The 20,837-nt window shown below is 38.0% G+C and overlaps 4 pseudogenes; all 4 read left to right on the top strand.

The window, feature by feature from the left end:
- Positions 1–7,486: 7,486 nt before the first annotated feature.
- Positions 7,487–8,561, top strand: LOC133233031 (olfactory receptor 5F1-like; annotated as a pseudogene).
- Positions 8,562–11,473: 2,912 nt separating this feature from the next.
- On the top strand, positions 11,474–12,448 carry LOC133231539 (olfactory receptor 5F1-like; annotated as a pseudogene).
- A 2,557-nt stretch (positions 12,449–15,005) lies between these two features.
- On the top strand, positions 15,006–15,776 carry LOC133233030 (olfactory receptor 5F1-like; annotated as a pseudogene).
- A 3,557-nt stretch (positions 15,777–19,333) lies between these two features.
- LOC133233029 (olfactory receptor 5F1-like) lies at positions 19,334–20,282 on the top strand (annotated as a pseudogene).
- The last annotated feature ends 555 nt before the right edge of the window (positions 20,283–20,837 follow it).

Genomic DNA, 20,837 nt, shown 5'->3' with positions numbered 1-20,837 from the left:
AAAATGGCATTGAAACATGTATATTATCATATGTGAAATGAATAGTCAGTCTAGGTTCGATGCATGATACAGGATGCTCGGGCCTGGAGCACTAGGATTACCCAAGGGATGGTATGGGGAGGGAGGTGGGAGGGGGGTTCAGGATGGAGAACACATGTGCACCCATGGTGGATTCATGTCAATGTATGGCAAAACCAATACAATATTGTAAAGGAAAAAAAAGTAAAATTTTGTGGTGATTTTACTTAGTGTATATTTTATTTAAATCAATAATTGATAATTTTATACTGAAATTTTAGCATTATTAATGAGAAGGCTCAATAAAGCTATCAGCAATAGCAACCCACTCCAGTAGTTTTGCATGGAAAATCCCATGGGCAGAGGAGCCTGGTAGGCTGCAGTGCATAGGGTCACTAAGAGTCAGACACCACTGAGCTACTTCGCTTTCACTTTGCACTTCCATGCATTGAAGAAGGAAATGGCAGCCCACTCCAGTATTCTTGCCTGAAGAATCCCAGGGACAGGGGATCCTGGTGGGCTGCCATCTATGGGGTCGCACAGAGTCGGACATGACTGAAGTGACTTAGCAGCAGCAGCAAACTACTATCAGAAATAGTAGTATAATACCAAATAAGGGATAATAAACACTGATTAGATTATTTATTCTGTTAACTTTGAATTTGTACAATACTGTTGATTATGGACATTAACTAAAGTTAACTAAAGTTCATAAGTGAAATAAAATAATTTCTTTTTTTTCCTAAAAAGAAAAGAAAATTAGAGATACCAAGGGAACATTTCATGTGAAGATGGGCTCAATAAAGGACAGAAATGGTATGGACCTAACAGAAGCAGTATATATTAAGAAGAGCTGGCAAGAATACGCCAAAGAATTATACAAAAAAGATCTTCAGTTCAGTTTCGTTCAGTCACTCAGTCATGTCCAACTCTTTGTGACCCCATCAGCCACAGCACGCCAGGCCTCCCTGTCCATCACCAACTCCCAGAGCCCACACAAACTCATGTCCAATGATGCCATCCAACCATCTCATCCTCTGTTGTCTCCTTCTCCTCCTGCCTTCAATCTTTCCAAGCATCAAGGTCTTTTCCAATGAGTCAGCTCTTCGCATCAGGTGGCCAAAATATTGGAGTTTAAGCTTCAACATCAGTCCTTCCAATGAACACCCAGGACTGATCTCTTGAGGATGGGCTGGTTGGATCTCCTTTCTGTCCAAGAGACTCACAAGAGTCTTCTCGAACACCATAGTTCAAAAGCATCAATTCTTTGGTGCTCAGCCTTCACAGTCCAACTCTCACATCCATACATGACCACTAGAAAAACCATAGCCTTGACTAGATGGACCTTTTTTGGCAAAGTAATGTCTCTGCTTCTGAATATGCTATCTATGTTGCTCATAACTTTCCTTCCAAGGAATAAGTGTCTTTTAATTTCATGGCTGAAATCACCATCTGCAGTGATTTTGGAGCCTCCCAAAATAAAGTCTGACACTGTTTCCCCATCTATCTGCCATGAAGTGATGGGGCCAGATGCCATGATCTTAGTTTTCTGAATGCTGAGTTTAAGTCAGCTTTTTCACTCTCCTCTCGCACTTTCATCAAGAGGCGCTTTAGCTCTTCTTCATTTTCTGCAATATGGGCCGTGTCATCTGCATATATGAGGTTGTTGATATTTCTCCCTGCAATCTTGATTCCAGCTTGTGTTTCCTCCAGCCCAAAGTTTCTCATGATGTACTCTGAATATAAGTTATATAAGCAAGGTGACAATATAGAGCCTTGACATACTCCTTTTCATATTTGCAACCAGTCTGTTGCTCTAAGTCCAGCTCTAACTGTTGCTTCCTGACGGCCCAGATAATCACAATGGTATAATCACTCACCTAGAGCTAGACATCCTGGAATGTGAAGTGAAGTGGGCCTGAGGAAGCAACACTAAGAACAAAGCTAGAGGAGGTGATGGAATTCCAGTTGAACTATTTCAAATCCTAAAAGATGATTCTGTTAAAATGCTGCACTCAATATGCCACCAAATTTGGAAAACCCAACAGAGGCCACAGGATGGGAAAAGGTCAGTTTTCATTAAAATCCCAAAGGAAGGCAATGCCAACGAATGGTCAAACTACCACACAATTGCACTCATCTCACACACTAGCTAAGTAATGCTGAAAATTCTCCAGTCAGGCTCAACAGTATATTAACCATGAACTTGCAGATGTACAAACTAGTTTTAGAAAAGGCAGAGGAACCAGAGATCAAATTGTCAACATCCATTGGATTATTGAAAAAGCAAGGGAGTTCTAGAAAAAAAACATCTATTTTTGCTTTATTGACTATGCCAAAGCCTTTAACTGTGTGGATAACAACAAACTATGGGAAATTCTTCAAAAGAAGGGAATACCAGACCTCCTGACCTGCCTCTTGAGAAATGTATATTCAGGTCAAGAAGCAACAGTTAAAACTGGACATAGAACAACAGACTGGTTCCAAGCCAGGAAAGGAGTACGTCAAGGATGTATTTTGTCACCCTGCATATTTAACTTGTAAGCAGAGTACATCATGAGAAACACTGAGCTGGAAGAAGTACAAGCTGAAATCAAGATTGCCAGGAGAAATATTGCCGGGGTCCAGCCTGGTTGATCCAGGGTATTTGAAAGAAAGACGGCATAGGCGACCTATTTATTTAAATATTTATCAAAGATATAAAGAGTAATAGAATGAGGATAGCTCAATAAGAAAATTCAGTGGAGAAAAGAGGCTGAAATAAGGATAGCTCAGTGGGGAAATTCAGTGGAGAAAAGAGGCTGAATAATTCAGACAGAAGATGAGAGAAAGAACGACATGGGGAGACCAAGTTTTGGTGAACAAGGCCCGCACTTTTTTTCCCAAAGTAGTTTTTATACCTTAAGTTATGCATAGAGGATAATGGGGGAAGGGGTAGAGTCATGCAGTAAGCCAGGCTTTCTTCCTTCAAACTTATCATATGCAAAAGTTTAGGTGATTCTGGCCCAGAGGCCTGTTAACATTTTAAGAAACTTATTTTTCTCTAAAGCTGATTATTCTAAAGTCAGGCTCCAGCCTCCAAAAAACATTGGATAGAGTTGCATTCCTATAGGGCAAAGGTGAGGTGGGCTCAATCAAGAAAAGAATTAACTCAAGGGTCCAAGGTTACAAACATTGAGGCTATTACTTACATTTCTATACACCCATTATATCAATCAATACACTGCCAAGGACACAGTAGGTAAGGGGTATGGAAACTTGGCAGCAAACATTGGCCCAATAAGTGAAAAACCCTTCACCAATACAATTTCTAATCAATCTTTTAACTACTCAAAGGAATCTGTGTTTAGACAGTATAAAACATCTCTTGCCTCTCACAGTTGGGAGGCTCTAAACAATCACGTGTGGCCGGAAAAACCTATTCAGGCAGGCTAGAGGATTTCCAAAGGAGTTTGTAGGTTAAAACACTGTCACACCCAGGACTTATTAACTGGAGTTGTAAGCTAACTCTTTTTTCAGAGAGAAGTAGTGGGGGAAAGCCCCCATAAAGTCAGAGGTGTAAGTGAGAGCACAAAGCAGAAAGTAGGCAGACTCTGGTTTTGGGGGTAGATGCTCGAGAATTTCCAGGGAGACTCCTGAGGCTTGATCCCGCCTTTGCGTATGCCAAGCCCCCTTCCTCATGACCTTTGCCAGGGGTGGAGCTCGCTCCCCGCAAAATATCAATAGCTTCAGATATGCAGATGACACCACCCATATGGTAGAAAGTGAAGAGGAGCTAAAGAGCCTCTTGATGAAAGTGGAAGAGGAGAGTGAAAAGGTTGGTTTAAAGCTCAATATTTAGAAAACTAAGATCATGGCATCTGGTTTCATCACTTCTTGGGAAGTAGATGGGGAAACAGTGGAAGCAGTGTCAGACTTTATTTTTGGGGCTCCAAAATCACTGCAGATGGTGATTCCAGCCATGAAATTAAAAGACACTCCTTGGAAGGAAAGTTATGACCAACCTATACAACATATTAAAAAGCAGAGATATTATTTTGTCATCAAAAGTCCATCTAGTCAAAGCTATTGTTTTTCTAGTGGTCATGTATGAATGTGAGAGTTGGACTATAAAGAAAGCTGACTGCTGAAGAATTGATGCTTTTGATGTGTTGGAAAAGACTGTTGAGAGTCCCTTGGACTGCAAGGAGATCCAACCAGTCTCTCCTAAAGGATGTCAGTCCTTAATATTCATTGAAAGCACTGATGCTGAAGCTGAAACTTCAATATTTTGGCCACTTGATGTGAGAAACTAACTCGTTGGAAAAGACACTGATTCTGGGAAAGATTGAAGACAGGAGGAGAATGGGATGACAGAGGATGAGATGGTTGGATGGCATCACCGACTCAATGGACATGAGTTTGAGTAAACTCTTGGAGTTGGTGATGGACATGGAGGCCTGGTGTGCTGCACCCCATGATGTCTCAAACAGCCCATGACTGAGTAACTGAACTGATAGATATGTGTTTCTTTAAGGTGTCTCAATTCTGCTCTATTTGTATGTGCTTATGTTTATGTGGAAACCATACTAGTTCAGTAACTATAACTTTTGAATATTGCCTGAAGTTTGGAAGTGTGATGACTCAAAATTTGTTCCTGCTTGAAATTCCTTAGCTGCAATGGAGTTTTACATTGTTCAACATGTAAGAAAACCTAATGTAGTTGGGTGCAAATTAATGAAGTTTATTTCTGTATACTTCAGTTAATTAAACCTCTCAAAATAAACTGCAATGTGCAATGAGGTGATGCTAGTTCTAGTACTATTTTTTTTTTATTATTTTTCCATTTACAAATCTATCCATGAAATTTTGAAAATCAATTTGAATCCAGGAAACAGTGGACTTAGTCATGCTATAAACAGACCTGACATGGGCAATGATGTCATGACAAAGAAGACTAAGAGAATGGAATCACAGACTACACTTTCAATAAGAGAATGTGAAATGGAAGAAGAGACTGATGACAAGATGTTTGTGAGATTTATTCAGGAAACACTCTTTTGGAGAGAATCTGATCTCAGTAACTAGCATTAATGTTCTTTATGTATGGATGTGAGAGTTTGACTATAAAGAAAGCTGAGCACCGAATAACTGATGTTTTTGAACTGTGGTGTTAGAAAAGACTCTTGAGAGTCCCTTGGACTTCAGGGAGATCCAACCAGTCCATCCTCAAGTAGGTCAGTCCTGGGTGTTTATTGAAAGGACTGATGTTGAAGCTGAAACTCCAATACTTTGGCCACCTGATGCGAAGAGCTGACTCATTTGAAAATACCCTGATGCTGGGAAAGATTGAGGGCAGGAGGAGAAGGGGATGAAAGAGGATAAGATGGTTGGATGGCATCACTAACTCAATGGACATGGGTTTGGGTGGGCTCTGGGAGTTGGTGATGGACAGGGAGGCCTGGCGTGCTGTGGTCCATGGGGTTGCAAAGAGTCGGACACGACTGAGACTGAACTGAACTGAACTTAATGTATAAATATGAATTGTGCAGCAGTGTTCTCTATAGAAACCAGCTGTTTTGTTAAAAAACACAATTAGACCGTTTTTTTTTTTCCTATTCCTTTCTTTTCTTCTCAAAAATTTCCTGTTCTTTAAGTTTCTCTCCTCCACAGTGATACATATAAACAAATCCACATGAACACACGTTCAGTTATGGCAGAGTTTAATCAGGGCATAGTTCCAAAACAGGTACATCAGTGTTTAATGGGTGAAACTGACTCATATTCTGCATGATAGAGTCATGAATTTCCTGCTTATGGAAATCTATTAATTATCAATAGCATCCTTTAAAGTTAATCTGAATATTAAAGGTAAACCTTAATATGGAAGTGGAATGGGAGTGACTTAGTAGAATTCTGGAGGAAATTGAGAGGGGGACAGCTCTTGTTAAGATGGTAACTATAGTATATAGTTTTTGGAGAGAAATTCCTCATGGCTTTTGCCTTGCACTTGCTGCTAGTGTCACCTGATAGAAGCTTCAATATTCAAATCAACTGGTATGTGGTAAAGCTGATCTCATGACCTGTCATAAAGTTGTCATCCAGCTCAAAAATCTAGGTACCATTGTGGCTGACATATTTGAATTATTCATATTTGCCAGAAGAATATTCATGAACTAAGTAGTTAGCATCTTCTTCCAATTTATTTCACCCAAAACAGGTGGATTGCAGGTTAAATTTACCCAGAAATGTGGTGAGTTACATACACACACAATTACGCACAAACACACACTCATACATATACATACATAGGGGGAGAATTACAATTTTGTAGTGGGTTGTGTACCCTTTTGGAATAAGCTAAAATTATCCAAAAAATAGGCAATTAAATAGCCAATTAAATGTTTTATATTTGGAAAATATCTTTAAAGTAACACAGACATCAATAGCCAAGTTATGATGCAAGTCCACATATAGTGTGATTCCATCTACCTGTGTGTGATCATATTTTAATTACTTTTGATAATGGAGTTTCTGCCATTAGAGGACTGACTCACAACTAAAAGCTGTAGTCTAGTCCCCATGGTTATCCAACCCTCTTTCAGGAAAAAAAAAAAAATCCAGGTTTGTGTATATATTCAAGAAGTGTCTCAAATTTTTACACAGATAGAATCCGTATTATCTCTGATTTCATTTCACTTCAGCATAAAAATTGTCTCTTTATAATTTTTATGTCTCAACTGAGTTATTAGAGAAGATTCTGATAAGAATGAAAATAATAGACCAAATGAACTAGTACTGGGAAAGATGTTAGTAAGTATGTGCTGCTGTCCTTATCTTTCACTGCTGAGGACCAGTATGTGACTGTTACTATAGGGCATTGATTTGATAATGTGCTTTGAAATGAGAACAGATGTGTGGTTAACATTTAAACACTACATAATAATTCTTAAGGGTATAATAGGTATCAAAATATTGGTTATTTGAAACAGGCTATGTTTGCTGCTTGGAGAACACAAAAGTGGCATTCGGGTGGTGAGTCATAAATATTGGAGTTGAAGAATATAGAGAGCTGTCTTTGTGGGGGAAAAAAATGCATTTGAGTTAAATACCTCCTCAGAAAATGGGGAAGAAGCCAACAAGGATAGCTGTGAACTTTGCGTTTTAGATGTGTGCTAAACAAGAAAGAATAGAACATAAATATTGCATTAGAAAAAACTGAAGTGAAATATGGAGACTTAGACCAAGGATTTGTGAATGCCTCAACCCACATTTAAGACAGAGAATTGCTTAACAAACTCCAATGTTTATTCATTTTTCACTAGTTTCTACCTTATTTCAGTTGTTCTTTTACTATACTCTATTATCTAAGCCTTTTTTCCCCCTCATGTGCCACTAGCCACATTAACATTCCTATTACTTAATGCAAACATAGAACAGTGATATCTTTCCATGTAATGGAAGCTGAAGCATTTTATATCTGTAAAAAATGGCCAGAAAAAATTATTCTTCACTGAAGGAGTTCATCCTGTTGGGATTAGCAGACACACTGGAGCCACAGGTTATCCTCCTTTGCAATTTTTCTATGATTTATATGCTTACAGTTGTGGGGAATTTTGGGTCGATTCTCTTAATCAGAGCTGATTCCTGACTTCACACACCCATGTATTTCTTCCTGGCTAAGCTATCCTTTGTAGATGTTTGTTATTCATCCATCATCACTCCAAAGATGCTAGTAGATTTTTTATCAGAGAAGAAAACCATCTCCTTTGCTGTCTGCTTTCTGCAGATGTACTTCTTTATAGCCTTGGCCACAACTGAATGCATCCTTTTTTGGGTTAATGGCCCGTGACTGCTATGTGGCCATATGCAACCCTCTCCTTTACACCTTGATCATGTCCAAGACGGTCTGCCTGAAAATGGCAGCAGGGGCTTTTACAGCAGGACTGTTGAACTCTGTAATTCACCACACAGGTTATGTGAGCAGCTTGTCATTCTGCAGTTCCAATGTCATCCATCACTTCTGTGACAGTCCCCCACTTTTCAAGCTCTCTTGTTCTGACACATGCCTATATGAAAGTATCATGTCCACTTTTGCTGGTGTGAATATGGTCAGAACTCTGCTGGTGATCCTCACCTCCTACTCCTACATTCTCTTCTCCATTTTCCATATGCATACAGGGGAGGGGAGGCACAAAGCATTCTCCACGTTTGCGTCTCACCTGGCAGCCATCATCCTGTTCTATTCCACCTCCATTTATACTTATCTGAGACCTTCCTCCAGCTACTCCTTGACTCAGGACAAAGTAGCTTCTGTGTTCTACACAGTGGTGATACCCATGTTAAATCCTCTGATCTACAGTCTCCAGAACAGGGGAGTAAAGAAGGGTTCAGGATGGGGAACACATATATACCTGTGGCAGATTCATTTTGATATATGGCAAAACCAATACAATATTGTAAAGTTAAATAAAATAAAATTTTTAAAAAAGAAGGCTTTATGGAATGCAATTACTAGGAAAAGGATTCATTCATTTCTGTGGTTGATTAATTTTCTTAACTAAATAAAGTATATAATTTAACTTTCAGAAACTGGATCAAGCTTATCTTCATTATAACTTAATCTGTCTAATCATGTTCTGGTAATGTTCATCAACACAAGTCCTATTAGATATAATTTATCAAAATTATGTAAGATCATGAAACTTTTTTGTAATTATTGTATGTTTTCCAATATTTTTCTAAAATGTGATTTATTCATAAAGCTGCCTTGGTTAGGGAAATAAAGGGTGACGTATATGGAGATATGGGGAAGGCAATAGCACCCCACTCCAGTACTCTTGCCTGGAAAATCCCATGGATGGAGGAGCCTGGTGGGCTGCAGTCCATGGGGTCGCTAAGAGTCAGACACGACTGAGTGACTTCACTTTTATGCATTGGAGAAGGAAATGTCAACCCACTCCAGTGTTCTTGCCTGGAGAATCCCAGGGATGGGGGAGCCTGGGTGGGCTACTGTCTATGGTGTCGCACAGAGTTGGACACGACCGAAGCGACTCAGCAGCAGCAGCAGCATATGGAGATAATTTTTGCAATGTCACATGAATCTAGCTGTGTATTATATTTGTAATTGTCAGCTTTTTAATGTATTTTTTCAACATTTATGATTTGTAAAGGATTGTATATATCACGTGTGTGAAAATGTTTTCAATGTTGATTTCCACTTTATTGAATTAGGGCTGTAATGCTTAAATCATAACTCAGTAATATAATTTAGCTGCTACAGTAAACATGTGGACTTTCATCTCCTTTATCCCCATAAACACATACTTATTCATTAAATAATATGTAGGAATTTGTTTAAATGTATTTGTTTAGAAAACTGCTGTCTGGTTAAAAGGCACCAGTTGCAACAGGTTTTCTTCTCTTCCCATCTTTTCTTCTCAAAAATTTCCTGTTCTCTCATATTTTCTCTCCCAGACTGATCCACATATTATACATAAAGCCACATGCACACGCATTCAGCTATAGCAGAGTTGAATCAATGCATAGTTCAAAGTAGGTAGATTGATCTTTGAAGGATAAAACAGACCCATATCCTTTAAAACAGTCTCATGGATTTCCTGATTATGGAAATATTCTACCAGTCACCAATTAAATTCATTAAAGTTAATCCATATATTATATTAAAGGTAAGCAATCATATATAGGTGGAATGAAGTGACATAGTAGAATTCTGGAGGAAATTGAGTGGGATTCAGGGCTTGCTAAGATTCTAACCACACTTAGACATTTTGAAGGGATATTCCTCGTGGCTCTCCCCTTGTCCTTGGTGCTGAAATTGCTCCTGATAGAAGTTGTAATATTCAAGTCATCTGGGGTATAACAAAGCAGATTCCATGACCTGTCACACCATCCAGTGTCCTCTGCTGTCCACATAGTCCAGCTGCATATGATGAGTATTCATATAAGCATGTAGTTATAAGTTAGTGTCTCCTTCTAATTTATTTCACTTAAAAACAGAGCTTCCATGTTGGCTCAGTTGCTAAAGACTTTTCCTGCAATGTAGGAGATCTGGGTTCAATCCCTAGGTTGGGAAGATCCCGGAGAAGGAAATGGCAAGCCATTCCAGTATTCTTGCCTGGACAATTCCATGGACAAAGGAGTTCAGCAGGCTACAGACCAGGGGGTCCCAAAGAGTCAGACACAACTCAGTGACTAACACACTCACTTTCAAGAACAGAGCTAGATTGAAGGTTAAATTCAGCCAGACAAGTGTAGGGGTACACACACACACAAAGGGAAGAATCATAATTTGGTAGATGATTATGTAACTATTGTAATAAGCTTAAACTTCAAAGAAAGAGGCAATTAAATAGATCTTTTTTTTTTAATTTGGCAAATAAATACCTTTGAAATAACACAGAGATCAGAAAGTTCCATATAGTTCCAATAAACCATGTAGATGGTTTATTCCCATCTACATGCATGTGATCATATTTAAATACTTCTGAGACTGCAGTTTCTGCCTTTAGAGGATTCATGACACAATTAAAACTTATAATCTAGTCCCCATGGTTACCTAATCCTCTTTAAGGAGAACAAAATAAAAGGATAGTGATATGCATATACTCAGAATGTGTCTCAAATTTTTACAAACTGTTAATTCAAAATTTCACTGCTTTACATTTCACTTATAGCATGAAAATTATCCTCTTTATGTTTTTATGTGCCTCACCTGAGTTATTAGGGATTCTAGAAAAAAACCAGAAATAATAGACTAGACAAGTTAGTACTGAGAAAAATGCTGTTAAGTACTTGGTGCAGTCTCTGTCATTCACCACCCTAAACAGGTATGGTGTGTGCTACCACAAGACATTAGTTTGATAGTGTGTTTTGAAAGGAGAACAGTTATTTGTGTACCTTAATACACTACAATATCATCACTAAGAATATGATAGATGTCAAAATATCAGTTATCAATCTGGGCTATTTTTTGCTGCCTGGAGAATCGCACACAAGTGATTTCCAAGTGACCATGCATACATTTTGGAGTTAAAGCATATAGACAGCAGACTTGTGGAGAAAACAAAAAAAGTGATTTCAGTTCAATTCAAATACCTTCTCAGAGAATGGAAAAAACTTCAGAAAGAATAGCTCTGTACTTTGCATTTGGATATGGACAAGACTGGAAAGAATCAAACATAGATGCTGCATTCGAAAAATAACCTTAAATGATGTATGTTATTTAGATGATGAGTCATTTGTGGATCCCTCAGTCCAGAATTAATAGAGCCAATACTTAATAAAATCTAATGCTTATTCGTTTGTTTACTAATTCTCCTGACTCTGTTTACCGTGCTCTGTTGTTCTAGGTTTCTTTTCCATGTATGTTTTACTTTATCAATATTTCTATTTCTGGTAAATTGTGCAAAGGGAAATATGCATACCCAGTTTAAGCATACTGTATCTGTAATCAATGGGCAGAAAAAAATGCACTTCACTCACAGAGTTCATCATGTTGGGATTAGCAGATACATTGGAGGTACACGTTTTCCCCTTTTGCCTTTTCTTGGTGATTTACATGCTTACAGTTTTCCCCTTTTGCCTTTTCTTGGTGATTTACATGCTTACAGTTGTGGGAAATGTTGGGATGATCCTCTTAATCAGGACTGATTCCAAATTTCACACACCCATGTATTTCTTCCTGGCTAACCTATCCTTTGCAGATGCTTGCACCATCACTCCAAAGATGCTGGTTGATTTATTATCTGGGAAGAAGACAATCTCCTTTGTTTGCTGCTTTTTGCAGATGTACTTCTTTTTAGCCTTTGCCACAACTGAATGCATCCTTTTTGGGTTAATGGGCCATGACCACTATGTGGCCATATGCAACCCTCTCCTTTACTCCTTGATCTTGTCCATGATGGTCTGCCTAGAAATGGCAGTGGGGACTTTTATAGCAGGACTGTTGAACTCCATGGTGAACACCAGTTATGCAAGCAGCTTACCATTCTGCAGTCCCAATGTCATTCATCACTTCTTCTGTGACAACCCCACATTTTACACTCTCCTGTTCTGACACACACCTGCATGAAAGCATCTTTTCCATTTTTGCTGGTGTGAATATGGTCGGAACTCTGCTGGGCATCCTTACCTCCTACTCCTACATTCTCTTCTCCATCTTCCATATGCATTCAGGGGAGAGGAGACACAAAGCATTCTCCATGTGTGCATCTCACCTGACAGCCATCATCATGTTCTACTCCACTTCCATCTACACTTATCTGAGACCTGCTTCCAGCTACTCTTTGAGTCAGGACAAAGTGGCTTCTGTTTTCTACACAATGGTGATCCCCATGTAGAATCCTCGATCTATAGTATCAGGAATACGGAATTGAAGAAAGCTTTATGGAATGTAATTACTCGTCAAAAGATTCCTTCATTTATGTGATTGATTAATTTTTGGAACTAAGTAGAATATATAATTTAGTTTTCAGAAACTGGATCAAGCTTATTTTCATTATAGATTAATCTGTGTATTCATGTTCTGGTAATTCTCATGAACATGTGCCCTATTAGATATAATTTATCAAACTTATGTAAGATTATGCAACTTTCATCTAATCGTGTGTATTTCCTGTAGGTTGCTAAAATGTAATTTATATGTAAAACTATCTTGGTTAGGGATATAAAGGGTCAAGTATATGGAGATAAAATTTACAATGTCACATGAAACTAGGTGCTTATTATTTTTGTAATTGTTATTTTTTGATGAATTTTTCACTATTTATGATTTGTAAAGGATTAAAATATATCATGTGTGAAAAAGTTTTCAATGTAAAATAGATTTCCATTTTATTGAATTATTAATGCTTAAAGTAAAAATAAAAATAGCATTTAGTTGCTACAGTAAATATGTCAACTTTTATTCCCTTTATCCTCACAAACACATACATATTCATTAAAGAATATGTAGGAATTTGATTAAATATGTTCTGCTTAGAAAACTGCTGTCTGGCTAGAATGGACCGATTGCATCGGCTTTTTTTCTCTTCCTGTCTTTTCGTGTAAAAAATTTCCTGTTCTTCTCTCATGTTTTCTTTCCCAGACTGATACACATATTAACACAAAGCCTCAAGCACACATATTCAGCTATGGAAAAGTTTAATCAATGCATAGTTCAAAGCAGTTAGACCAATGTTAGAAGTTTGAAACAGACCCATATTCTTTACAACAGTCTCGTTGATTTCCTGATTATGAAAATGTTCTACCAATTATCAATTCAGTCCATTAAAGTCAATCTGTATATTATATTAAAAGTAAGCAATATTATATAGGTGTAATGGAATGGCTTAGTAGAATTCTGGAGGAAATTGAGTAGGATTCAGGGATTGCTAAAATGATAACCACATTACAGTTTTGGGAGGGATATTCCTCATGGCCCTTCCCTTGCTCTTGCTGCTGAAGTTTCTCCTGATAGAAAATGTGGCATTCAAATCACTGGGGATGTGGCAACACAGACCTTATGACCTGTCACAGACACCTAGGGCCCTCTGTGGGCCACATAGTCCAAGTGGATCAGAAAAATATTCATATAGGGATATACTTAGTAGTTAGAGTCTCCTTCTAATTTGTTTCACTCAAGAACAAAGCCAGATTGAAGATTAAACTCAGCCAGACAAGTGGAGGGGCACATACACACACAGACACAAAGGGAAGAATCATAATTTGGTAGAGAGTAGTGTACCCATTGGAATAAGCTAAAACTACAAAGAAAGTGGCAGCTAAATAGACATTTTTTTTTTTTAATTTGGCAAACAACTTTAACACAGAGATCACTGAGTTCCATCTAGAGTTTAATTTCATATACTTGCACATGATCATATTTAAATACTTCTGAGCTGGAGTTTCTGCCTTTAGAGGATTCATGACACAATTAAAACCTATAATTCAATCCCCATGGTTACCTAGCCCTCTTCAAGGAGAATAAAATAAAAGGGGAGCAACATACATATATACTCAGAAGGTGTCTTAGATTTTTACTAAGAAGTAATATAAAGTTTCACTGCTTTACATTTCATTTGACACATGAAAATTGTCTTCTTCATGTTTTTTTTGTTTTGTTTTGTTTTGTTTTTTGGTGCCTCACTTTAGTTGTTAGGGATTCTAGTAAAAACAGAAATGATAAACTAGACAATTTAGTACTGAGAAAAATGCTATTAAATACTTGGTGCAGTCTCTGTCATTCACAGCCATAAACAGGTACAGTGTGTGCTACCACAAGAACAGTTATTTGTGTACCTTAATACACTACAATATCATTATTAAGAATATGATAGATTTCAAAGTATCAGTTATTGAACTGGGTTATTTTTTTGCTGCTTGGAGAACACACAATTTCCAACTGGCCATGCATAAATTTTGGAGTTGAAGAATGCATGTGACTTAAATTCAAATACGTGCTCAGAGAATGGAAGAAACTTCGGCAAGTATAGTTCTGTACTTTGCATTTTGAATGTGGACTAGATGGGAAAAAATAGAACCATAGATATTGCATTCAGGAAAAAAAAAAAAAAACTTAGGTGATATATGTGGATTTAGACCAGTCATTTGTGGATCCCTCACTCCAGATTATTAGAGACAAATGCTTAATAAAATTGAATGTCTATTCATTGGCCCGCTAATTTCTCTCTGACTCTGTTTATCATGCACTGTTGTCCCAGGCTTCTTTTTCATATATGACTTACTTAATCAGTATTTCTATTTCTGGCAAATTGTGCAAAGGGAAATATTTACACCCAATTTAAGTTTAAGCATACTGTATCTGTAATCAATGGGCAGAAAAAAATTATACTTCACTCACAGAGTTCATCCTTTTGGGATTAGCAGACACACTGGAGCTATAGGTTATCTTCTTTTGCCTTTTCTTAGTGATTTACATGCTTACAGTTGTGGGAAATGTTGGGATGATCCTCTTAATCAGGACTGATTCCCAACTTCACACATCAATGTACTTCTTCCTGGCTAACCTGTCCTTTGTAGATGTTTGTTAATACTCCACCATCACTCCAAAGATGCTGGTTGATTTATTGTGAGAGAAGAAAAAAAATCTCCTTTGCTGGCTGCTTTCTGGAAATGTACTTCTTTTTAGCCTTTGCCACAGTTGGATGCATCCGTTTGGGGTTAATGGCCTGTGACCTCTATGTGGCCATATGCAACCCTCTCCTTTACTCCTTAATCATGTCCAGGACCGTCTGCCTGAAAATGGCAGCAGGGGCTTTTACAGAAGGACTGTTGAACTTTGGTTCACACAGGTTATGTGAGCAGCTTGTCATTCTACAGTTCTAATGTCATCCATCACTTCTTCTGTGACACCCCTCCAATTTTTAAGCTCTCATGTTCTAATACAGGCCTGGTATGAAAGCATCTCGTCCACTTTTGCTGGTGTGAATATAGTTGGGACTCTGCTGCTGATCCTCACCTCCTACTCCTACATTCTCTTCTCCATCTTCTGTATGCATGCAGGGGAAGGGAGGCGCAAAGCTTTCTCCACGTGTGCGTCTCACCTGACAGCCATCATCCTGTTCTACTCCACCTCCATCTACACTTATCTGAGACCTTCTTCCAGATACTCCCTGACTCAGGACAAAGTGGCTTCCATGTTCTACACAGTGGTGATCCCCATGTTAAATCTTGTCATCTATAGCCTTAGGAATAGTGAAGTGAAGAAGGCTTTATGGGATGTAATCACTCGGAAAAGGGTCCCTTCATTTCCGTGATTGCCAGCTTAGTTTTCTTGACTAAATAGAATATATATTGAACATTCAAAACCTGGATCAAACTTATTTTCCTTACTACATAATCTATGTAATCATGTTCTGATAATATTAAAGTGCATACAATCAATTAGATAAAATTAATTGAACTTTATATATAATACCATGGACATTTCATCTAATCATTGTATATTTTCCCCAATTTTCTGAAACTTGGGCTTCTTTGTAGAGATATTTTGTTTAGGGAAGTAAAGGATTATGTATATAGAGGCAGGAGTTACAATGTTACATAAAAATAATTGTGTAGTATATGTCTAACTGTCAGTTTATTTTTTTTCCAATCCATCCTTTTTGCCTATTCAAGATTTGTAAGCCATTGATATACATCATGTATCAAAATGTTTTAAATGTAAAATAGATTTCCATTTTCTTGAACTGTTATCTGGAGGGGGCTATTTAAATAAAATTTCAGGAACATTATCTTAATTGCAATAGTAAACAGCTTAAACTTTTATTTCCTTTATCTCTGCAAATATACACAGTTTTATGAAAGAATAAGTGTGGCTTTGTGTAATGTGTTCTATTTAAAAATGCTCTCTGGTTAAAATACACCAATTACAATAACTTTTCTTCTATTCCCTTCTTTTCTTTCCAAAAGTTTCATAATCTTCTCTTGCTTTATCTCTTCCCAAACTGATGCATACACACAAAGCCACATACACACATGTTCAGCTATGGCAGAGTTGAATTAATGAATAGTTCCAAAGCAGGTAGATCAATGTTTAAAGGATGAAACTGACACCTATGCTGTATAATAGTCTCATAGATTTCCTGACTATGTAAATGATCTATCAAATACCAATTTCAATTCATTAAAGTTAACTTTAATATTAAAGGTAAGCAATGATATATACCTGGGCTTCCCTCCTAGCTCAGTCGATGAAGAATTTGCCTGCAATGCAGCAGACCTGGGTTGGACTCCTGGGTCAGGAAGATACCCTGGAGAAGGAAATGGTAACCCACTTCAGTATTCTTGCCTGGAAAACCCTATGGGCAGAGGATCCTGGCAGGCTACAGTCTATGGGGTCACAAGAGTTGAACACAATTTAGCAATTAAACCACCAACAACAACAATATAGGCGGAATGGGAGTGCCTTTGTAGAATCTGGGAGGAAATTGAGTGGTGTGCAGGGCTTGCTAAGATAATAACCATACCTGAAGTTTTTGGAGGGGAATTCCCCAGAACTTTCCCTTGCATTTGCTACTGAAGCTGCAGCTGATAGAAGCTGTGATTTTCAAGTCATCTGGGATATGGCAGAGCTGACCTCATAACCTGTCATGAAATTGTCATCCACCTCAACCATCTGTGGTCCATGTTGTTCATCTTGGTCAATAAATATTCATCTGGGCATGAGGTTAGTAGTTATTTTCTTCTTCTGATTAATTTCACTCAAGAACAAATGTGGAATGAAAGTTAAAATTACTCTGCTAAGGGGAGGGATACACACAAACCCACACAGGGAAGGACAGTAGTATGGTAGTAGGTTATATACACATTTGGACTAAGCTGCTAACTATACAAAGAAAGAGGCAATTAAATAACCATTTTTAAATAAAGCAAAAACTTTAAAAAAGAGATCAGGAACCATGTTATGATGAAGATCACACTAGTGTTTGATTTCATCTCTCTGTGTGTGATCACATTTTAATTAGTTTTGAGACTGAAGTTTCTGCTTTTAGATGATTCATTTCACAATCAAAATCTATAAACCAGTCCCCAAGTGCACCCAATGCTGTTTAAGGAGAACAAAATTAAGGGGCAGCAATATGTATATAATCAGAAGCTGCCTTAAACTTTTACAAAGAGCTAATTCAAGTTTTCACGCTTTTAATTTCATTTAAAACATGAAAACTTTCTTCTTTTTATTTTTGTGCCTCAACTGATTTATTAGGGATTTTGACAAAAAAGAAAATACTTGACCAAATAGGTTAGTACTGGGAAGAATGCAATAAAAACTTGGCTCTGTCATTCAGTATAGTGTCTGTTACTATATGGCATTCATTTGATAGTGTGGCTTATGATGAGAATGGTTATTAGGTTTACTACAAAATCATTCTTAACAGTAAGCTGTGCTATACTTAGTCACTCAGTTGTGTCTGACTCTTTGTGACCCCATAGACTGTAGCCCACCAGACTCCTCTGTCCATCAAACTCTCCAGGCAAGAATCCTGGAGTAGGTTGCCTTGTTCTCCTCCTCTTAACAATATAATATATGCTCAATTTTTGGTTATTTGAAATGGGCTACTTTTGCTGCTTGGAGAACACAAAAGCAACTTCCAGGTGGTGATGCATGAATTAATGAGTTGAAGAACATACAGAGTGATCTTGAGGAGAAGGAAAAAAATGTATTTGAGTTAAAGTTAAGTGTCTGTTCAGAAGATATGGGAGAGGCTTCAGCAAGGACACTTCTATATTCTTTTTTTTAAATTTTATTTTATTTTTAATTTTACAATATTGTATTGGTTTTGCCATATATCGAAATGAATCCACCACAGGTATACATGTGTTCCCCATCCCGAACCCTCCTCCCTCCTCCCTCCCCGTACCATCCCTCTGGGTCGTCCCAGTGCACCAGCCCCAAGCATCCAGTATTGTGCATCGAACCTGGACTGGCGACTCGTTTCATATATGATATTATACATGTTTCAATGCCATTCTTCCAAATCATCCCACCCTCTCCCTCTCCCACAGAGTTCAAAAGACTGTTCTATACATCAGTGTCTCTTTTGCTGTCTTGCACACAGGGTTATTGTTACCATCATTCTAAATTCCATATATATGCATTAGTATACTGTATTGGTGTTTTTCTTTCTGGCTTACTTCACTCTGTATAATAGGCTCCAGTTTCATCCACCTCATTAGAACTGATTCAAATGTATTATTTTATTTTGTACGTGGATTAGAAGAGAAAGAATGTAACATAGATACTGAATTTGCAAAATAATAATAATAATAATCTAAAGTGAAATATGTGGGCCTTGACCAGTAGTTTTTAATTCCTCAACCCAAATGTGATACAACTGCTTAATAATTTCGAACATTCATTCATTTTTTGAACTAATTTAACTATTGCATCATTTTTCAGTATTTACTATGCTCTAGCTGCTAAGTCGCTTCAGTCGTGTCCGACTCTGTGCGACCCTGTAGACGGCAGCCCACCAGGCTCCCCCGCCCCTGGGATTCTCCAGGCAAGAACACTGGAGTGGGTTGCCATTTCCTTCTGCAATGCATGAAAGTGAAAAGTCAAAGTGAAGTCGTTCAGTCATGTCCGACTCCTAGCGACCCCATGGACTGCAGCCCACCAGGCTCCTCCGTCCATGGGATTTTCCAGGCAAGAGTACTGGAGTGGGGTGCCATTGCCTTCTCCAATTACCCTATGGGTTATTTTTTCTATATGCTAACCACTAAACCTCATTCTTATTACTACTATTTCCTGTAAAATTTGGACAATGAAATATTGGCACCTAATGTAAGTTTAAACATACTATACCTGTGACAAATGGCCAGAAAAAACTATACTCTGCTGACTGAGTTCATCCTTTGGGATTAGCGGACACACAGAAGCAGCAGGTTGTCCTCTTTTTCTTTTTTTGTGTGATTTACACAATGACAGTTTTGGGAAATGTTGGGATGATCCTCTTAATCAGAGCTGATTCCCGACTTCACACACCCATGCACTTCTCCCTGGCTAACCTGTCCTTTGTAGATGTTTGTTATTAATCCACCATCACCCAAAGATGCTGGTAGATTTATTATCAGAGAAGAAGTCCATCTCCTAATCTGTCTGCTTTCTGCAGATGTACTTCTTTATAGCCTTGGCCACAACTGAATGCATCCTTTTTGGGTTAATAGCCCATGACCACTATGGGGCCATATGCAACCCTCTCTTTTACTCCTTGATCATGTCCAGGATGGTCTGCCTGAAAATGGCAGCAGGGGCTTTTAGAGCAGGACTGTTGAACTCTGTAATTCACACAGGTTATGTGAGCAGCTTGTCATTCTGCAGTTCCAATGTCATCCATCACTTCTGTGACAGTCCCCCACTTTTCAAACTCTCTTGTTCTGACACATGCCTATATGAAAGTATCATGTCCACTTTTGCTGGTGTGAATATGGTCAGAACTCTGCTGGTGATCCTCACCTCCTACTCCTACATTCTCTTCTCCATCTACCGTATGCATACAGGGGAGGGAAGGCACAAAGCATTCTCCACGTGTGCATCTCACCTGGCAGCCATCATCCTGTTCTATTCCACCTCCATCTATACTTATCTGAGACCTTCCTCCAGCTACTCCTTGACTCAGGACAAAGTAGCTTCTGTGTTCTACACAGTGGTGATCCCCATGTTGAATCCTCTGATCTACAGTCTCCAGAACAGGGAAGTAAAGAAGGGTTTATGGAATGTAATTACTAGGAAGAGTCCTTTCACCTCTGGAATTATTTGGTGAATTTTCTGCATTAAATAGAGTACTTTAAATAAAATAGAGCAATTTAATTTCAAATTAAATTGAAATTTGGAAAGCTGAATTCAAGTTAGTTTTTCATTAGAATATGTAAGAAACGAGTTGCCAGTCCAGGTTCAATGCACAATACTGGATGCTTGGGGCTAGTGCACTGGGACGACCCAGAGGGATGGTATGGGGAGGGAGGAGGGAGGAGGGTTCAGGATGGGGAACACATGTATACCTGTGGCGGATTCATTTTGATATTTGGCAAAACTAATACAATTATGCAAAGTTTAAAAATAAAATAAAATTAGAAAAAAAAAAATAAAAAATATATATTAAAAAAAAAGAATATTTTCTAATTAATCAAGTCCATTCATTTTCACATACACATATCCAATTAGATATAAGTGAAATTACCAAAGTTTTATATAAAACTATGGAAGTGTCATCGAATCATTCTATTTTTCTTTTAGGTTCTCAGAAATAGGGATAATTTGTAAAGAAATTTGGGTTATGAAAATAAGCAATTCAGTATTTAGAGTCGAAAGTGACAAT

This window comes from Bos javanicus, chromosome 19 (assembly GCF_032452875.1).
Source record: "Bos javanicus breed banteng chromosome 19, ARS-OSU_banteng_1.0, whole genome shotgun sequence".
Lineage (NCBI taxonomy): Eukaryota > Metazoa > Chordata > Mammalia > Artiodactyla > Bovidae > Bos > Bos javanicus.
This window is presented reverse-complemented; position numbering and strand designations above follow the sequence as displayed.